Source organism: Lagopus muta, chromosome 6 (assembly GCF_023343835.1).
Source record: "Lagopus muta isolate bLagMut1 chromosome 6, bLagMut1 primary, whole genome shotgun sequence".
Lineage (NCBI taxonomy): Eukaryota > Metazoa > Chordata > Aves > Galliformes > Phasianidae > Lagopus > Lagopus muta.
Genome location: NC_064438.1, coordinates 3184348 through 3201435, shown reverse-complemented (window position 1 = coordinate 3201435; position 17088 = coordinate 3184348). Strand labels below are relative to the sequence as shown.

The 17088-nt window shown below is 40.4% G+C and overlaps 1 protein-coding gene across 3 annotated transcripts in view; it reads left to right on the top strand.

The window, feature by feature from the left end:
- Nucleotides 1-17088, top strand: part of ANO3 (anoctamin 3) — a 200988-nt gene that overhangs the window by 3498 nt on the left and 180402 nt on the right. Inside the window, exon 1 of one of the 3 annotated variants that reach the window (XM_048948256.1) lies at nt 1804-1822. The exons of the other annotated variants lie outside the window; for them this stretch is intronic. The gene's annotated coding sequence lies outside the window, so the exon portion shown is untranslated. Of the gene's footprint in view, nt 1-1803; nt 1823-17088 lie in introns of those variants that run through there. 3 annotated transcript variants of the gene reach the window in all.

Genomic DNA, 17088 nt, shown 5'->3' with positions numbered 1-17088 from the left:
CATCCTAAGAAAATATGTATCAGGATGTCAGACCTGTTCTCAGCAGAAAGAACAGGATGTAGATTGTTTTTTCTCCTTTATTTCACAACATTTGATTTAAAAATCCCAACTTTTTCAATGGAAAAGCTAGACTGCTTTGCATGAAATTTTACAAAGGCCATCCTTAAACTTGCCTGTAATTTCATTATCAGTTTCATAGAAGACTTGTCTCTTCAGGCCTTAGTGATGCTGATTCCATCCTTTCGTGGCTGATGATCACATCATATTAAAAACAATAAAATCTTAACAGACAAAGGAATCTGAGCTGTGCTTTTCCATTTTTAGTCATAAGCAGCTGGAAAGGCATCAGTGCCCAAGGAAGGTTCCATCATGTAAATGTAATCTAAAGCTTGCTGCAAGTGCGTTTTAACTGTCTTTACTTCTGGGGGAGTTAGAATAAATTCTAAGAAAAGGATGAAAGCAATAAGACACAGCATTTTCCGGACCAAGAAGTTACTGAAAAGTAACAAAATTCTTCCCATTAGCTTTCCAGGGTTATCACTATTTTTTTGGAGAATCAAAAAATCCATGTACTTCATGCATGAAAAGATTTCATAGTAACTCCAAGATGTGGAAACTTTTTTATTACAGGAAGTTCAAAGATATAACTAATATTAAATGCAACAGATTGTTTTGAAAATACATGCAATCACAAAATGAGGAATCGCTGCTCCTAGGGACTGTGAAGTACAAGTTGTCAGACATTCTAAAGAAGCCAAATAATGACTTCGTGTTTAGACAGATTTTCCACTCAGAGAAAGCTATAAGGCTTGTATCCTGAAAGGCTGCCAGGGCAACTTAATCATGCTGGCTTTTGCTTAGTCTCAGTGTATTTTAAAATACTGTGTGCCCTAAGGCACATTACGGTCGTCTGTATTCTTTACTCAGAGGATGATGAGGAGCAGACACAGGTTGCCCAAAGAAGTTGTGGGTGCACCCTGGAGCTCCTCAAGGCCAGGTTGGATGGGGCCCTGTGCAGCGTGATCTGGTGAGGGACAACCAGCCTGTGGCTGGGGGTTGGAACTGGATGGTTTTTAAAGTCCTTTCCAACTCAAGGCATTCTGTGATTCTGTCATTCTATGATCTGGTAAACATTCAGCTGAGATCGTCATCCCTAGGCAAGGCATCGTACACATTCGTGTATATCATACCTAACTCATGAAAATGGACTCAAATGTGGGTTTTGTGTTTGTTTTTGTTTTTTTTTTCTTCATACAAGTAGTAGATTCAATACCTTATTAAAAGTACAGGGCTTACTGAAGTGGAGAAAAATATTGAAAATACAAATGCAAAGCAAAGGTCTTACCAGGAAAAAAGGAAAAGAAAAAAAAGGTTAAAAAAAGAAAAAGAGAGAGGAGAAAAGAAGAGAAAAGTAGAGAAGAGAAAAGACAAAGAAAGGAAAGGAGAAATGAAAAGGAAGATAAAGCAAAAGGAAAGGGAAGAAGAACCACCTGCTCTTATTTTTAATTACACTGTGCTATGGTCTATCATGACAGGTGAGAAAGGGACTTTCTAGCAGCACACCAAACAAATTAATATGTGGTTTAAATGCATCATGAAGCATATGTATGGGAACTACTGAGTCACGGCCTGAACCTCTGATTGATCACCTGATGGAGCCATGAGTCAGCCAGAGGAGCACAGGTGAAGGCAATTCACCTGTGCTGCTGGAAGTGGTGGAGCTGCACCCCTCCTAGACCTATTTAAGAGCTGGCTACCACTGGGGAAGGGTCTCTTCTGGAGATTGCCTCTATTGATGTTTTGTGGTGAGCCCAGCATAAGGGTAAGCCTTCCATTTTATTCTCTTTTGTTATCATTATTTGCTTTGCTTAACTCTCTTGATTATATTGTAATTGTAACATTTTGGTTTCCATTGACAATGCAAGCATATAACACACTGGGGCCAGGGTTTTTTCTTTGTCTGTGATTGCAAATGAACAAAATTTGTCTGCAATTTGTGTGCTCTGGCACACAGCCTGGGAAGAGGCATTCTGCAAGGGCATGCACCTGTAAACCATGCAGGAATTAAAATCAGTACATTTTTATGTAGTTCTTCTGAAAGGAACAGCAGACACTGGTTACCAACTGGCAGAGGGCTCTGTGGGGCTATGAGGGGCTCTGTAGGGCTGTGTGTAAGGGTTGCTGTAAGTGTTTGCTGGGACAGTGGTATGGCTGAGTCAGCCACAGCTCTGGGTGCCCAGGGATGGCAGTGGAGAGGTCTGCAGTGCAGGGGGATTTGCAGCCTTGCCCCTGGAAGGAATGCTGTGGTTGATAAGGCTTGGTTGAAACTACAACTTTAGCAGGCTTGCTGTGCAAGCGTACGTTGCTTCTTTACTTATTTCTCCTGTCCTGCTGGATTAAGTGACTCCAGAGGTTTGAGCTGAAGCCCAAAGATAGGGGAGCTCTGCAGAGATAGGGGGGTTGTGGATTCAGTCCAGAGGAGTGCCGCAGGCCCTGTGTGCCCCATCAGGCTGCACTGCCTTGCCAGCTGCTTCTGCAGGTTGGCTCTTCAGATGGCTAGAGACTCCTGTTATGCATCATCTCACTGTGGAAGCTAAAAACAATAACACTGATGCCAAAGTAGGGGAAAATATTTTCATTTTGAATCATTTGCCACAGCAGAAATGCATCTTATAAACCAGCATGTAGATAGCTCTGTGCTGTGTGGTTCTGACGGTTGGTCCCATTTTATTCCAAAGAGAGGAGCAAGCATTTTCAGTCAAAAAAAAAAAAAGTGAAATGTGTTAAATGATGTCCAGAAGGCCATTTTTATGTTTGCCTCATCAAAGTTTTGGATGCATTGGGACATGAGTGTGGAAAAAAGGAGAAAATGTATGGTTTTGGTGCTGTTTGAAGCCTTGGCAAATACCAGGCCTGCATGTCCAAAATAAGGTTTAGACAAGGGATATTTCTCTTCTACATCCACGTGCTTTGAAGTAGGAAAAGGAACCACAGAGGGACCACGTGTCTCTGTTCACTGCATCAACACCCAAGCAGTGCTCCTGCTTTCTTCACTCAGGACAAAGCACATGGCTAGGTCACACTACTTGGGGCATAGTTCCAGTCAGGTAAGAGAGGTATGAGACTCGGTGGGATGTGTTTTAGTTTTCTCTTTGTCTTGAGAGAAAGGTGGAGAGAGAGGCAATGGATTGCATTGCACATTGATCTCATACCAACACACACACACAAGGTATTTCTTTCACATTAACTGAATGAACGTTTTTCCATCCAATTTTTTTCAAGATCATTTCTGCTCATTCTGTTTCAACTCAAAGAAGTTGTTTTCCTAGTAGTGGCTGTTGCATAAATTCAGCTGCATTTCTCTGCTAACGCCTGCCCAGCAAGGTCTTACATTTAACAATCTCTCTGCTGCCACTTTACTACTGTGCGTAGCCCTGTTGCATATGACAGCGTCTGCTACAGTAATTTTCACATTTGTTGAATGTTTGCAATTAAAAGACCATTTCAAAGTAATAGCAAAAAATCCTTTTGAGGTTATAAACATTGCAGAATCAGAGACCTGACTGATGGACTGTATCAAAATAGCAGGCAGAAAAAAGGCTTGTTCATCTAAATAAGTGTGGATTCTCAGGTTAGAAGAATGCCCTCCTTATCTGGAGTGAATTCTTAGTAGTTAAGAGACATACCTTGTGTGTATAAAAATAATTTTAAAATTAAATATAGAAAATAAAACCAAAAGTTTTGATTAGCTTCATTTCCCTGCTGGAAATTCATGGGGATTATTTGACCTTGGCAAATGTGAATCTTTTTAAGGCAAATACTAATTGCACAGCCATGAGAGCTCTGTGTGCCAAGTCTTTGTGGAGTACCAGAAGCTGTAAGCACACCTGCTGGCTATTTTTGATGCAGCCTTTATGCTGCTGGAGTGTGACCATGTTACCTGAAAGCCTGCCATCTGAAATCACCAAATAAAGCGTTTCCAGGTTATTTGGGTGGGGAGATAAGGGGGTTTTCATTAGATCTTAATTTGCAAAGGAACATTATATCCGGAGCTGAAGCTAGGGATAAATATCTTTTATTTATTTTCCAGGTTTCATTATTTACCCTTTGCAACAAAGCTTGTTTCTGTTCATGCAGTATTTTGTGCACTTCCATATTGGAACACATCATGGTTCTGTCAGGCAGCAAAGAGAGGTTTTGTCAGCGGAGATCTGAGTTTGGGAGGGGGTAAGGGGTTGTCTAAATTGTGAGTGAAACCTGTACAAGTCAGGGAAATGCCTGTGCAGTATATTTAGCATCTTCATTTTGTATGAACAACTATATTAATCTAAAGTGGTTTCGTTGTGCGTATGGGTGAATTAAACCAGCTGACTGACGATGCTCTTTTCTATACCTGCAATATTCCTGCAATTTCTTTTTAATAATTGCAGTCAGATTCATTTCACTTTTATCTACAATATACTACTAAATGTGTGGAACTTTAAAAAAAAAAAACTGAACATTGAACAGGCAGAGAAACCACTTCCAGGCATTCTTGTTCTTCAGTGCTACTTATGATGCATGCAAAGCATCGAAATATACACTTGAAACATCTCCAGTTACTATTGTTCAAGATAACACTGTGTATGGGGAAGCACAGTGTGCACATTTGTCAGTTAATCAGCAGTGTTGGTGGAAAAAATCATTTTAGTTTAACTACAAGGGTTTTATACCTGTGTCTAATGCATACCATCCTTAAATTACTGGGGGAAAAAAACAAACAAACATTGAGTGACCCTTACTTTCAGGAGTTATAAATATTGTGGGCAGTTTGAACTGAATTTCTGTGATCACAGGTTGTATAAATTAGGTTAGGCAACCATCTGTATTGCTTCTTTCAGTGTTCACTTACAGCCACAGACGCTTTTGTTATGCCATCACACCCTCTGTAGCGGAGCTGTTAGGTCGAGGCTTGAAAACCTGGTGTAGGGCTGTGAATTGCTCAGGGAGCACAGGCAGATTATTTGCAGCTGTGCTCCCCAGGTGGCCAAAAGGGAATCAGTGTGCAGCCCCCCTGAGTTCATATAAGGGCCAGCCACTGAAAGGGAGAGCATCTTTTGGATGTAGGCTGCTTCCTGGGAGGTAGAGCTACATTTCCAGAAGTCCCCTTCATCAGTTGGGTGAGTTCAGTTCTTCTTTCTGTATGTGACTGTTGGTTTACCTGTGAATACTTTGTTTGATATCACCAAGAACATATCGGAAAAAGTTTTACTTCCTCATTGGTGGGACAGCCTCCCTTTTGATTTTTTTCACTTCCTATGCTATTTCAGCTGTTGAACAGCTGAATCTGCTGTGGATTTGGATAGTGCAAGGATTTGGTTCTGGAATGGAAGGGCAAGCACTAATCAAAGAATCCTAGATGCTAACTTTGAAGTTCAGCATTGCCTGGGTGGTAGACAGAGCAAACAGGATGTGATGGGCAGCTCTGTGAGAGGGTGCTGCTGGGATGAGCAGCTTCCTGATCTCTGAAAATTTTCTGATTCCTAGTCTGTCTGTCAGAAATGTTCAGCTGGTCTTTTAAACCGTTGTATCTATTACAGAAGGATTAACAGAGTGGAAGGTCAATACTGGAATGTAACAGCAAGAGGACCAGTACAGATAGGATGGTTCTTCAAAGGAAAAATAAAGGTGCTCATCCATCTCTAAAGATCTAGGCTATCTATGATCTATGCAGGAAAGACGGTGCAAGGGAGGGATATCCAAGAAGAAATTGTTCCATATTAGCAATCAGTCCTTAAATGGTGGAGCCAGGCTCCACCACTTTCAATTGCAAGGGTGAATTATCTTCACCTGTGCTCCAAGGGCTGACTGGGTCTTTTCTGCAGGTGCTCAATCAGTGACTCACCCCATGACTTAACGTTTACCATACAGTACTCCTCTGCTCTTTAAACACAGTTGCTAATCACGGTGTTAATCACAGTAGATTGTTTGCACCTGTGCATCCCAGATAACCAGGAGTGGACCTAAGGGTGGAACTCCCCTTATCATCAAGCTGAACTAGCATCCATTACCTCACATGAGTGTTTGCTATAACCTCTGCTGCCAGGGGGACAGTAATTCATTTCATTTTTAAATAGAAGCTCCCAACTACTTTCCAGGATAAATTTTCTTATGGCTACTTTTTCTTTTTTTTTTTCTCCCATTACTTCTCTGCTTCTGCTTAGAAATCCCTTCCATACTGAAGCTTTCCATTGTTAAAACAGTAAACCAGGATATGCACTTTCTTATTTGTGTTTCGGTAGTGTATGCTTTAATATTGAGGAAGAAAGATCAATGATAAATCTTTACAGGGTAAAGCTTAATTAAATTTTGCGTTTTAAATATCTTGTGTCCTTTGGCTGTAAGGAAAACTTGTTTCTTCCCAGCATTTTGAAATAAGAATAAAATGCTATTTCAATGGCAAGGGGGAATGGTTTTAAGTTGAGGGGTGGAAGATTTAGGTTCAATACCAGAAGAAGTTCTTTACCAAAGTTGAAAATATCCAAATAATTTGTCAGGTTGGTATCTCTGATAAAAGCAGATTTTATTTGCGATTGCAGTGATGGACATCCAGCAAGCAGGAGTGTGAGAATCAAGTGTTGTTTCTGCATTAGAATTGTATAATATTATTTTTATTTTATGATCTCCGCTATCATAGTTCCCAGGAACACACACTGTATATATGTGTATATATGTACATTTTGTCATACCCACTGCAAGAATATCCTGCACGAAAGCAAACCAGAGAACAAGTCATGGCATGCCGGAGGAAGCGCCTGACATTGGGAAGGCCTGACATCATCCCCCAGTGCTCTTTGTTTAACGATGATGACTTTAAAGAAAATCACCATATCAATAGGACAAGGAGAGCACCGAGACATCTTGGAGACAACAGGATGACTACTGACTGGCAACAGATAACAAGTAAATAACAAATGTAAACCTTCTGATAAGATTGTGAACCTGGAGTACCCAGCCATTGGGGAAACAGGGGAGGGGGAAGGCAAGGGGGAGAAAACAGGGTATAAAGGCTGTCATGTTGTGTCCATAGGCGCGCTCCTACTTGTGGGACGCCCGCCATTGCAATCGCGAATAAATTCTGCTTTTATCAGAGATACCGTCCTGACAAAATTACTTGGATTATTTCCAACAGGAGGACACACAGAATACAGTGTCACATCTTTTATGTCCCCACACTTATCTTTTCCTCCCCTGGTTCCTCATTGGCTGAGTACTTTAGGTTCACAAATCTTCCCGACACTTAATGAAACACATCTAAACATAAATTGTTGCTATTTAAACATAAATATTGCTAATAGTTTAACTTCTCCTCCTTAAGTTTTCACTCAGGTCTTTTCTGCCCAGCACCAACAATTAGTAGTCTTTCAACATAATGAGCCTATTGATATCCTTGTCACGCTGTTTAAGAGTGGGATGTCTAATGTGTCTTTAACTCAGTGCTCAGAGGTATTCCAGATGGCTGGACAGACCAGAGCTGCAGTCTTTGTACCTATAAACTATTCCATCTACCTAATCTCCATGACTATAAGTTACTTCAGCTATCTGCTGAGCACGCGAAGACTATCAGAGACCCTGATGAATTAAAAAGACCCTCCTGAAAAGAACTATTAGTAAAATATTTATCTTATCAGTTCTAATGCAGAAACATCTCATTCCTATTACCAAGAGAGTGTTGAGGTGCAGGAACAGGCTGCCCAAAGAGACTCAGCATGCCCTGCCCCTGGAGGTGTTCAAGGCTGGGTTGGATAGAGCCCTGGGCAGCCTGGTCTGGTATTAAATGAGGAGGTTGGCAGCCCTGCATGAGGCAGGGGGGTTGGAGCTTATGATCCTTGAGGTCCCTTCCAAGCCATTCTATGAATGACTTTTTCTTTTTTTATGTACTATGAGATAAAGGCGTGAATAAGAAGTTAGCTATGACTCTGGATCCTGGCTTTGTTGAAGCAGCAGCTAATTAGAGAGGAGTGACAGGAACAAAACAAAAAGTGATGAAACTGTATTTAAAAAAAAAAAAAGTGTGAACATGTGCAGTCTAACTCAGAGGTGCAGAATCATATGCTCCTTGTTAGCCCAGTGAAGTTGTCAAGCTAAGGCCTTGTGATAACCATGGTAACTCCAAGGTGAATGGTTGCTGCTGTTGTTGAATTTAAAAACATTTCTCCTAAGTCCTTGGAAGATTCTACAGCCTTAACCCATTACAATAAGTGAATCACAAACCTCCTACCTTATTTTCATGCCTATCTGTAATGATTACTACAAGAATTCCATGGAATTTCTGTGGGTTTGCAGGGTGTTGACATGCAATTGCTCTGATTTTAGGTTTGAATTATTGAACTTGAAAGCTTATGTATTTTTTTTCCTTTAGGTTGCATTACATGATCTAGGTAGCATTTTGGTTCTCTTGAAACATTTCAGATTGTCTCTTGCAAGGCTGAATCCTCTGGGGAAAGGTGAAGGGTTTATCTGGAGTATGAGCCTTAGAGAAGTTGAGTGTGTTTGCTGTGTAAACGTTTAAGATGACTTGCCAGCTGCTGGAAGGAAAGGAGTTAAGTGGAAGGGCTTATTGATGTATTTCACTGTGTTTTAAAGCTGAAGAAAGCTTTATCAACCACCTAGACAGTGGGAGTGAGTGCACCCTCAGCAAGTTTGCAATGACAGTGAGCCTAGTGGCACGGATGACACCATAGAAGAAGGAGACAACACTCAAAGAGACCTGGGTAGGCTTGGGAAGAACACTCATGGGCATAATGAGGTTCAACAAGACTAAATGCAAGGCTTTCTCTGCTCTTGTGAGGCCTCATCTGGAGTGTTGCATCCAGGTTTGGAGCCCTCTGTATAGGAAGTTCTGGAGCAGCTGGAGTAGGTCCAGAGGATGCTCAGAGCACTAAAACACCTCTCCTATGAAGAAAGACTGAAGGAACGAAGCTGCTGCAGCTGGAGATAGGTCTACAGAGACCTTGTTCCAGCTTTTCAGTATTAGATGAGACTTTGTAGTCAGGAGGATGACTGACTTTTTATGTGGTCTGATAGGACAAGGGGGAATGGCTTTAAACTGAAAGAGGAGAGAGATGGATTAGATGTTAGGGGGGAATTCTTCAGAGATCAGTGTGGCACTGGCCACAGATTCAGGTTGTCCAGAGAAGCTGAAGATGTCCCATTCCTGGAGGCATTCAGTGATAAGTTGGATGGGGCCCTGGACAGCCTGATCGGCTGTGTATCAACCTTGCCCATAGTAGGGGGTTGGAACTGGGTGTTTTAAGGTCTCTTCCAGTATAAGCCATTCTGTGACAGCTATATTACTTTATAGTCAAATGAATGTTACAATAGCTCTTTGAGGGATGTATTATGTGCACTGGTGAAGTGGACTGGGGACAAAGCTGTGCAATCTCTCACTTCTGTCTGAGATCCAGAGCAGCACTTATGGAGAGGCTGCTTCACAACATAAAGTTTGTTACTAACAAACATAACACACCGTTGCTGCTTGGGACCCATGCAGGCTTTTTGCTCTAGTTTGTCCTCAGAAAGAAAATGTTTTCTCCAAGGAATCTGGGGTAAAGTGAAGCTTCACCTCTTTTTTACATGTAAGAATTTCTGTACTTGCTGGAGCTGATAACCTGGGGTTATTGGCTGACAGCCTGGTGTTTCTGAAGCTTTTTAATCTTTTTTTTTTTTTTTTTCAGCTCTTCTTAAGTGAGCTGTTTTGTATTGAAGAGTGAGAGTTTACAAAGTTTAGAACGCACTAACATTGGATGATAGTGGGGTGTGTTCTGCTCACTGAATAGGTTAATGTTTTGCTTTCTATATATAGTTTGGGGATGTTGTTTCTGTGTATACTAACAAGTGCAAAATGTTTGTGCAGGCAGAAGAATGCTATGATGACACTTTCATGAAGGCTTCCACTTTCTCAGCCCTTAAGAGTCTTGATTCATCACAGTAATACCTTTCTCTTCCCTTTGTAATCAACCTACATAGAAATGGTTTCCCAGGAAACCATTTGTTTTTGTCAAAGTTCAAAGTAATCTTTGCAGAGCTTAGCCAACTTCCACTTTTGCAGTTAAAAAAAAAAAGATCCTCCCAAGAACCACAATTCTTTAATTTATCCTCTGAGTTCTAGAGGATATCTGTTATATCCTTATCCAGTCACCAGGGAAATGCTGTCTGTGACACACATTACCCATGGACAACCTTATGTCTTTGTGCCTGCTTTCTCAATTTCATTTGGGCCATAAAGCAAGAAGTTGCTGGGTGCAGCTGCTGAAAATTCTTATTGGTGTTCAACTTAAGATGTACATAACTGTTGTTGATTGCTACCTATGTCATAGAAGGAATGTCAGCCTGGTGCTACATGCACAAGAAAACTGATTTCAGACTTCTTCGTATCTCCAGTTACGATATTAGTTGACATGTTGAGACAGCATTACTTTGTCCTGGTGTTTCACAATCTCTGTGCTTGTTCTCCTGTTGTGTAATGATGTGAAAATAACTAATTTTTGCTCCAGATTTTGGTTTATTAGTGTAAGCATGGAAAAGACAGCAGTTCTTTCATTCACTGATGTTATGGGTTATACGTCACATTGCTTTTAGCAGAGGAGTTTTCCTACCTGAATTCTCAATACTGTCACAGATAGTGATGCTCTGCTCAGTTTCTCTCCAACTGGCTTCAGTTAATGCTTCACAATGGACTGCACATGTTTTACTTTGCTTTTTTACTTGTCCTTTTAACAGGACAGAAGCTACAGCAATACATAATGACCCAACAAATCAAAGCAACTGTGAAGTGCTGTACTGCTTCCAAATGTAAAGATGGTTTAAGGTGGTCAAGGCTTTAATCTCTAGAACTTGGATTGTTTGGAGCTAAATATTATAACTGAGAATTGCATGGGGTTCTTCCTGTCTGTTTACTTAGTATACTAGTTCCAGTTCTGTGTAAGACATTTTCTTCTAACTTCTGTGTTCAGTTAGGATAAGAACAACTGCAGTCAACTAATCCACTTTGGGGAATGGAGCTCCTTAAAATACTATGAGATGTACTGATTTTTTTCTTTTTTTTTTTTCATCCTCCATATCAAAGCAATCTAGTTACTATTTTCCAGAAATCACCAGGGAGATCCTTTCCCAGTGGCAGTCAGCCTTTGAATGAGGTCTAAGAGAGATGGTGGACCCAGGCTCCTCTCCTTTTGGTCACATAAGTGAATTGCTTTCTCCCCAGAGCTGACTGAATCCTTTCCCCAGGTGCTCAATCAGTGGTTCATGCCATGACTCAGTAGTTACCATACACTGGTTATTAATACCATACATTGGTTATTAATGCCATTCTTGTGCCTATCCTCAATACAGCTCAGTGATCATTGCATATAGTGAGCTGAGGGAGACAGATCAGAATGCAGGAGACAGGGTTTGCTAGCGAGAGGAATGTTGGCAGGTTGAAGAAATGGCCTGAAATAAGAATGATCAAATTCAATAAAGATATAAATTTGAAATCTTGCATGTGGAGCGATAGAATCCAATGTAACTAAAAGCACTGTACTGTCTAGGTAGGGTTTTCATGTAGAAAAGGAATTAAAAGTCACAGTGAACATGTCACCCACTGGTTAGCAATGGGCCCTTGGATGGAGGAAGGCTGGTCACATATGAAATTACTGCCCAGCCCTTTATCCTAATTTTTCCCCTTCCTTCAGCATTTCTGTAACAGGATCTAGAGTGCTGTATTCAGTTCTGGGCTGCCCACACTGAAATGCAGGAGTGTGGAGGAACTTACAGGTCATGACTTGAACTGGTGATAGAGCACCTGGTGAAGGGCTGTGGCTGGCCAGGGAGCACAGGCAGATTGTTTGCACCTGTGAACAGAAGGGGTGAACCAAGGGTGGTGCCCTCCCTTATATATATATATAGTCCTCATAGGGTTCCTATGAGGACTAGCCACTTAAAGGAGAGCATGTCTTGGGTCTGGTCTGCTTACTGAGAGGAGCGCTGCACAGCCAGAGAGAGAGCTTCTTCATCAGTTGGGTGAGTTTGACTCTTCTTTCTGTTTATGGTTATTGTCCTATCTGTGAGTACTTAACCTGGTATTGTTAAGAATCTGTCAGAAGCAATTCTGCTTTTCTCTGACCAGAACATAGGAGCAGGTCCTGTGGAACGCCTTCAAGGCTTTGAGGTGGCTGGGATAAGCTAAATGTCAGGAGGCTCTGAGAAACCTGAGCTTCTGCAGGAAGAGAAGGGTGAAGGAGTGACCTTTAGTGTAACAAAATGAGGAATGAGGAATTCAAATTAGAAAAACAGGCAGTTACTGTCAGAAGATTTTCTTTGGTTTTTAGGGTGACAAGGCAACAGAATATGCTGCTGAGAGGTTGAATAGACTCCATCTTAAGATGCAAGGCAACTTTAAGCACTGGGAGACAATAACAGTTGCTTTTTTTTTTTTCTCTCCTCTACTTGAATTACACTATAGCCTACAACAAGTTGGGGCTGGGTGGAGGAATATCCAAGATCATAGGATCATCTCCAACACCTCCGAAAGTAGGCTTTTTCTTTAAGGAATAAGTTGATTGGTAATCGCTTGTTGCCTCCGGGGATGTGGATATTATTGATATGGTTGTTGCACTGTATGTTAACGGTGAGTTTAAAATGCTAAAAGTAGACTTCAGAGGGGGGATGATGTTTCTTGAGGGTTGGTTTTCTTTCTTAATATTCTGCAGTAAAGGAGAAAATAAGGTGTTTTTTTTTTTTAATTGCATTTCAAACTTGATATTTTACTGAGGAGTTCCAGCTACAAAGCAAAGTAAATACCCTTGGATTTTGAAAGGCTTCTGTGCTGATTCTTTCTTGCATTTTCAAAATTTGGTCTCTCACTGGAAGTGGAAGCAATTCATATTTTGTAGCTTTGTTCTGGTTCTGACGTGTAGAACACGTTCTCCTTTTTTATCAGTGAGTTGTGGGACTACACACCTGCCTGGCAATTACGGTATTAGGAAGTATGTGTGTTCTAAGTTGTCTTGGGGAAACCCTACTTGTTCTTGTCCAAGTGAATTGTAGAGCTTTAACTGATAGCTGTCAGCTGATGAGTAGTGGCTGCTGGAAATTGGATTTGGGATTTTAGTGGAAAATTATGATGTTGACAAATGTAGTGCATTGAAGTGGAAAATTAGCCTTCACAATGTGGATATTCTGAGAAGAAAACTTCTAGGGGATGATTTAGTGGATAAGCAGTTGAAAAGACCAAAAGACTATGGTTAATTGCACAACTTGCTTTTTGGGTTATTTCTGTTTTTATTGAATAAACTGTAGGTGAATGTTTCATTAACTTGGCTTTTAAATCTAGTCAAACAGCTATTTCTAATCTCAAATTTGTTATGCTTGCTGGCCTGACAAGGTACAATGAGTAGCCACTGGAATTATCAACTGATCTGGAGACTAAGTATTCTAATGACTCGTCTCAAAGGCTTTAATTTGCTTATTTTGTGATGAAATATTTTTGTTGCTGTTTCCAGGAAACTACTGCTCCTGCTTTGATTGTCCAGACTATAGAAGCTTAAAATGCTTAGGCTCTTAGGTACTTTGTCAAAATGGTCCGCAGCATAAGTAACCCTCACTGCAGACTGCTTTTTACCAGTTTTCCAGTCTCTAGACTTCAGTTAACATAAAACTACTGAAAACTTATATAATACCATTGTATAGGTAATTCATCTGCTTATCCCCATGTGTTTATACAGACTGGGCAAAGAACCCCTTGAGAGCAGCCCTGCAGCCTGAACTTCTTCAGTTGGTTTTGGTGTTTCATCACTTTAGTGTATGGGCCCACACTACTGAACAAAAATGTCTTGGTATTACACAGTGTAGCAATTCATTGCTTTGTGCTGCTTACTGGAACTTGTGCTTAAGGAAACAATTTTGCAAGGCACAGCTGAGCAATTGCTTACCTGGTAGGTCCCTTTCACTTTTCTACTTGGCTTCATAAGTCCACAGCAACTGAGAAACTTTTTTCTTTTTATCTGAAAGTATGTTGGTGTTTTGACAGGTCTTTAGTAGCATCATGGCTCTTAATAATCAGTCTGAGGGGAGAATCTATACTGAACTAATCACTTCTTTTGAGTAAATGATCTCAGAAAGTAGAAGAATAACAGTGCTTTTACACAGTGTTTATAAGAATTCCTAGTACTCTGAATAGCTTTGCAGCTGTATTTGCTTTGTATGTGGGAAGTTCTTGAAGTCACAAATAGTCCAGGAATTAAATTTGAGTGGTAGAAGAAATGGATGGTGAATGATCCATCTTTAAGAAAGCTGACAAAGAAGGAGAACTCTATTCTTGTTCTGCTTCTGGAAAAAGGTCATACTGAATCAATACTTCCAGGTGTTTTTTCTCTGGCTGTAGATGGAAGATGGATGTAGAAGTCCTTCCTATGCTTCCTAGGAATGTCTGTTCCAGTAATAGTTTTGATTGCTAAGCAGTCCTAACCAGTAAAGGTGCAGGAGACGAGATGAATCTGAGTAAAGAAATTTTTCAGAGGAGAATGAATTCATAGAATCATAGAATCACTAAGGTTGGAAAAGACCTAAAAGATCACCCAGTCCAACCGTTCACCTATTCCCAATAGCTCCCACTAAACCATGTCCCTCAACACAACATCCAGCCTTTCCTTGAACACCCCCAGGGTCGGTGATTCCACCACCTCCCTGGGCAGTTCATTCCAGTGCCTGACCACCCTTTCTGAAAAGTAATACTTCCTCATGTCCAGCCTGAATTTCCCCTGCCGTAGCTTGAAACCATTCCCCCTGGTCCTATCACTATTCCCCCCAGTTTAGGGGCTACGAGCACAGTGAACCAGTTTGCCATCCTCATTCTCTCTAGAACAGGGGAGACAAACTACTCATGTGCTGTTGACCAGGTTGATTTATTAAAGCTTGTGCTTGCCTCAGTACTGACCTTGCTTTTCATAGGCATTGGCATTGTGAATAAAGTCCCTTTCTTTATCCTAAGTGTATCATAAATACTGCATGTGCTCAGGACTAGGGATATAAGTCTGAGTAATCTGCCTAATGCTTGGCTCACTCTGGTAGTGTAGTACTCTTAGAAATTGGGATGGGGGGGAGGAGGGGAGAAAAGAATGTTGAAGAAATTAGGAGTGTGAATTACTTCAACCCTCTTAGTTTTAAATGAAGTTCTCAGTTGGCCCTGTTCCTCTAAGTTAATAGGAGTTGTGTCAAGGTGGCTGGGTGTTAATGGCATCTGCTAAATACTGTTCTGCATTTCCTCAGTAGGAGGTGAAGTTCTCCAGAAATTAGACTTAGATCTTATCTAATAATTTGTTTTTTAAATCTGGGATATGTTCACAAAGCTATGTAAGATAATTGCTGCTGCATTCAAGGGTGGATGATAAAGCCCCGTTCAAGGTTCCCTTTAATGGTGGTTTTGGCAAATCAGTCCAAAGTGACTTTGTCTTCTTTCCAGCAGTGATTTGTAGTGCATTTAGTAGGTAATAATCTGACACAAGTGCTTCAAGTGTGTTCTGTGGTTGAAATTGGTACAAAAGGGATGACTACATGTTAAAAAAAAAAAAAAACAAAAACAAAACAAAACTGTGTGCAAGCTCTGAGTACTTAAAGCATTTGGAATTCATTTAAGAAATGTTGTGTGACTTCTTGCAAAAGCAACCCAATTTTGAATGAGTAATTGGGAGAGTCTGTGGCTGTTTAAATATTTAAGTTGTCTGTTTTCTCCTGATTCTTGATGGATTGTTGCCCTTCTTCACCAGAGAAGTCCTCCCTGCTGGACAGCAAGTTTCAAGCATACTCTTTAGACTAACTGTATTGGTATGATGATTCTTCTAAGCTAAGCCTCAAGAAGAGGGAGGTGAGTAGTACTGGTGACATGGCTGCAGTACCAAATGAAGATGGGTAGAACCTAAGATATCCTGAAAACGGAAGACGTGGTCTTACAGGTGAATAAATGACTCTACAGCTTTTTGAAGTGGAAATGTCTACTGCTCATTTTGTGCTGAGTAGGTAAAAATGGTATTTAGAAAACAATCTGAAAACAACTTCAGATTGGAAGTGATGAATACTTTCTTTAAGCTGTAGAACTTTTAATAGCAAAGCTGAAAAGTCCCTTTTTCATAGAGAAATTGCTACAACAGTATATTTCTGCAGACTCAATTTTTTTGCAGGAAAACAGTATCTGCTGTTGAGACATAGAAATCAATTATTTTCACTATATGTGAACCTTACTAGCATTGAAAAATGATGCAGGCTATCAAGTTAGCACAGTTTTTGCTGATTAGCATTAGAGTAGCACTAAATGAGGTAAGGTCAAAGTCATGTTCCCAGTGAGAGAGGAGGAATATAATGAATCTGTATTCGGGATGTGGGTTAAAAGTGTATCCTGCATATTTTCAGTAAGGGGGGAGACAACTGTGTGTACTCTGTGAACTTCATTTGAAGATTTTTTCCAAAATATGTCAAAAATTATCTTCATTTTTGTAGATCCTTTTTTTTCTTTCTTTTTTTCAGGCTGTGGCTAAGATGTAGACTTTATCGGCTTCATGAATTAAATCTACCCTAGTTACTTTCTTGTTGTCTTATGGCATCAGTATTTGTTGTTAGTCATATCGCTCTTCTGTAGTGTCCTGTCCTTCATAAGATGAAGGAAAAACACAAAACAAGCAATGCAATTTTCATCTGCGTTTAAAAATCCCAATCAGATATCCTGTGCTTAGATTAACCCCAACTGACGTGAACTGGTTTTTGCTTTTAAGTGCCTAGACACCTTAAGGTATCAAGGATAAGTCTGTATATTCCCTAGATGCTTTTCACTTAGAGCTCCAAACAGGAATTTTTGAGAAGCTGCTTAAGTGTTATGTTTTGATCCTTTCGATGACTGAAGTTTATGACACTTACAACAGAACTTGATGTCACTTGACATGTTTGGACTCCACAAGAGTTGGCTTGTTTATATGTATGAACATATACTTAGCTTAAGGTTGTTTATTAAATACTAGGTTTTCAATGGACTAAGGCTGTTAATACAATATTCCTACCGTTACAAAGACAATGGAATGT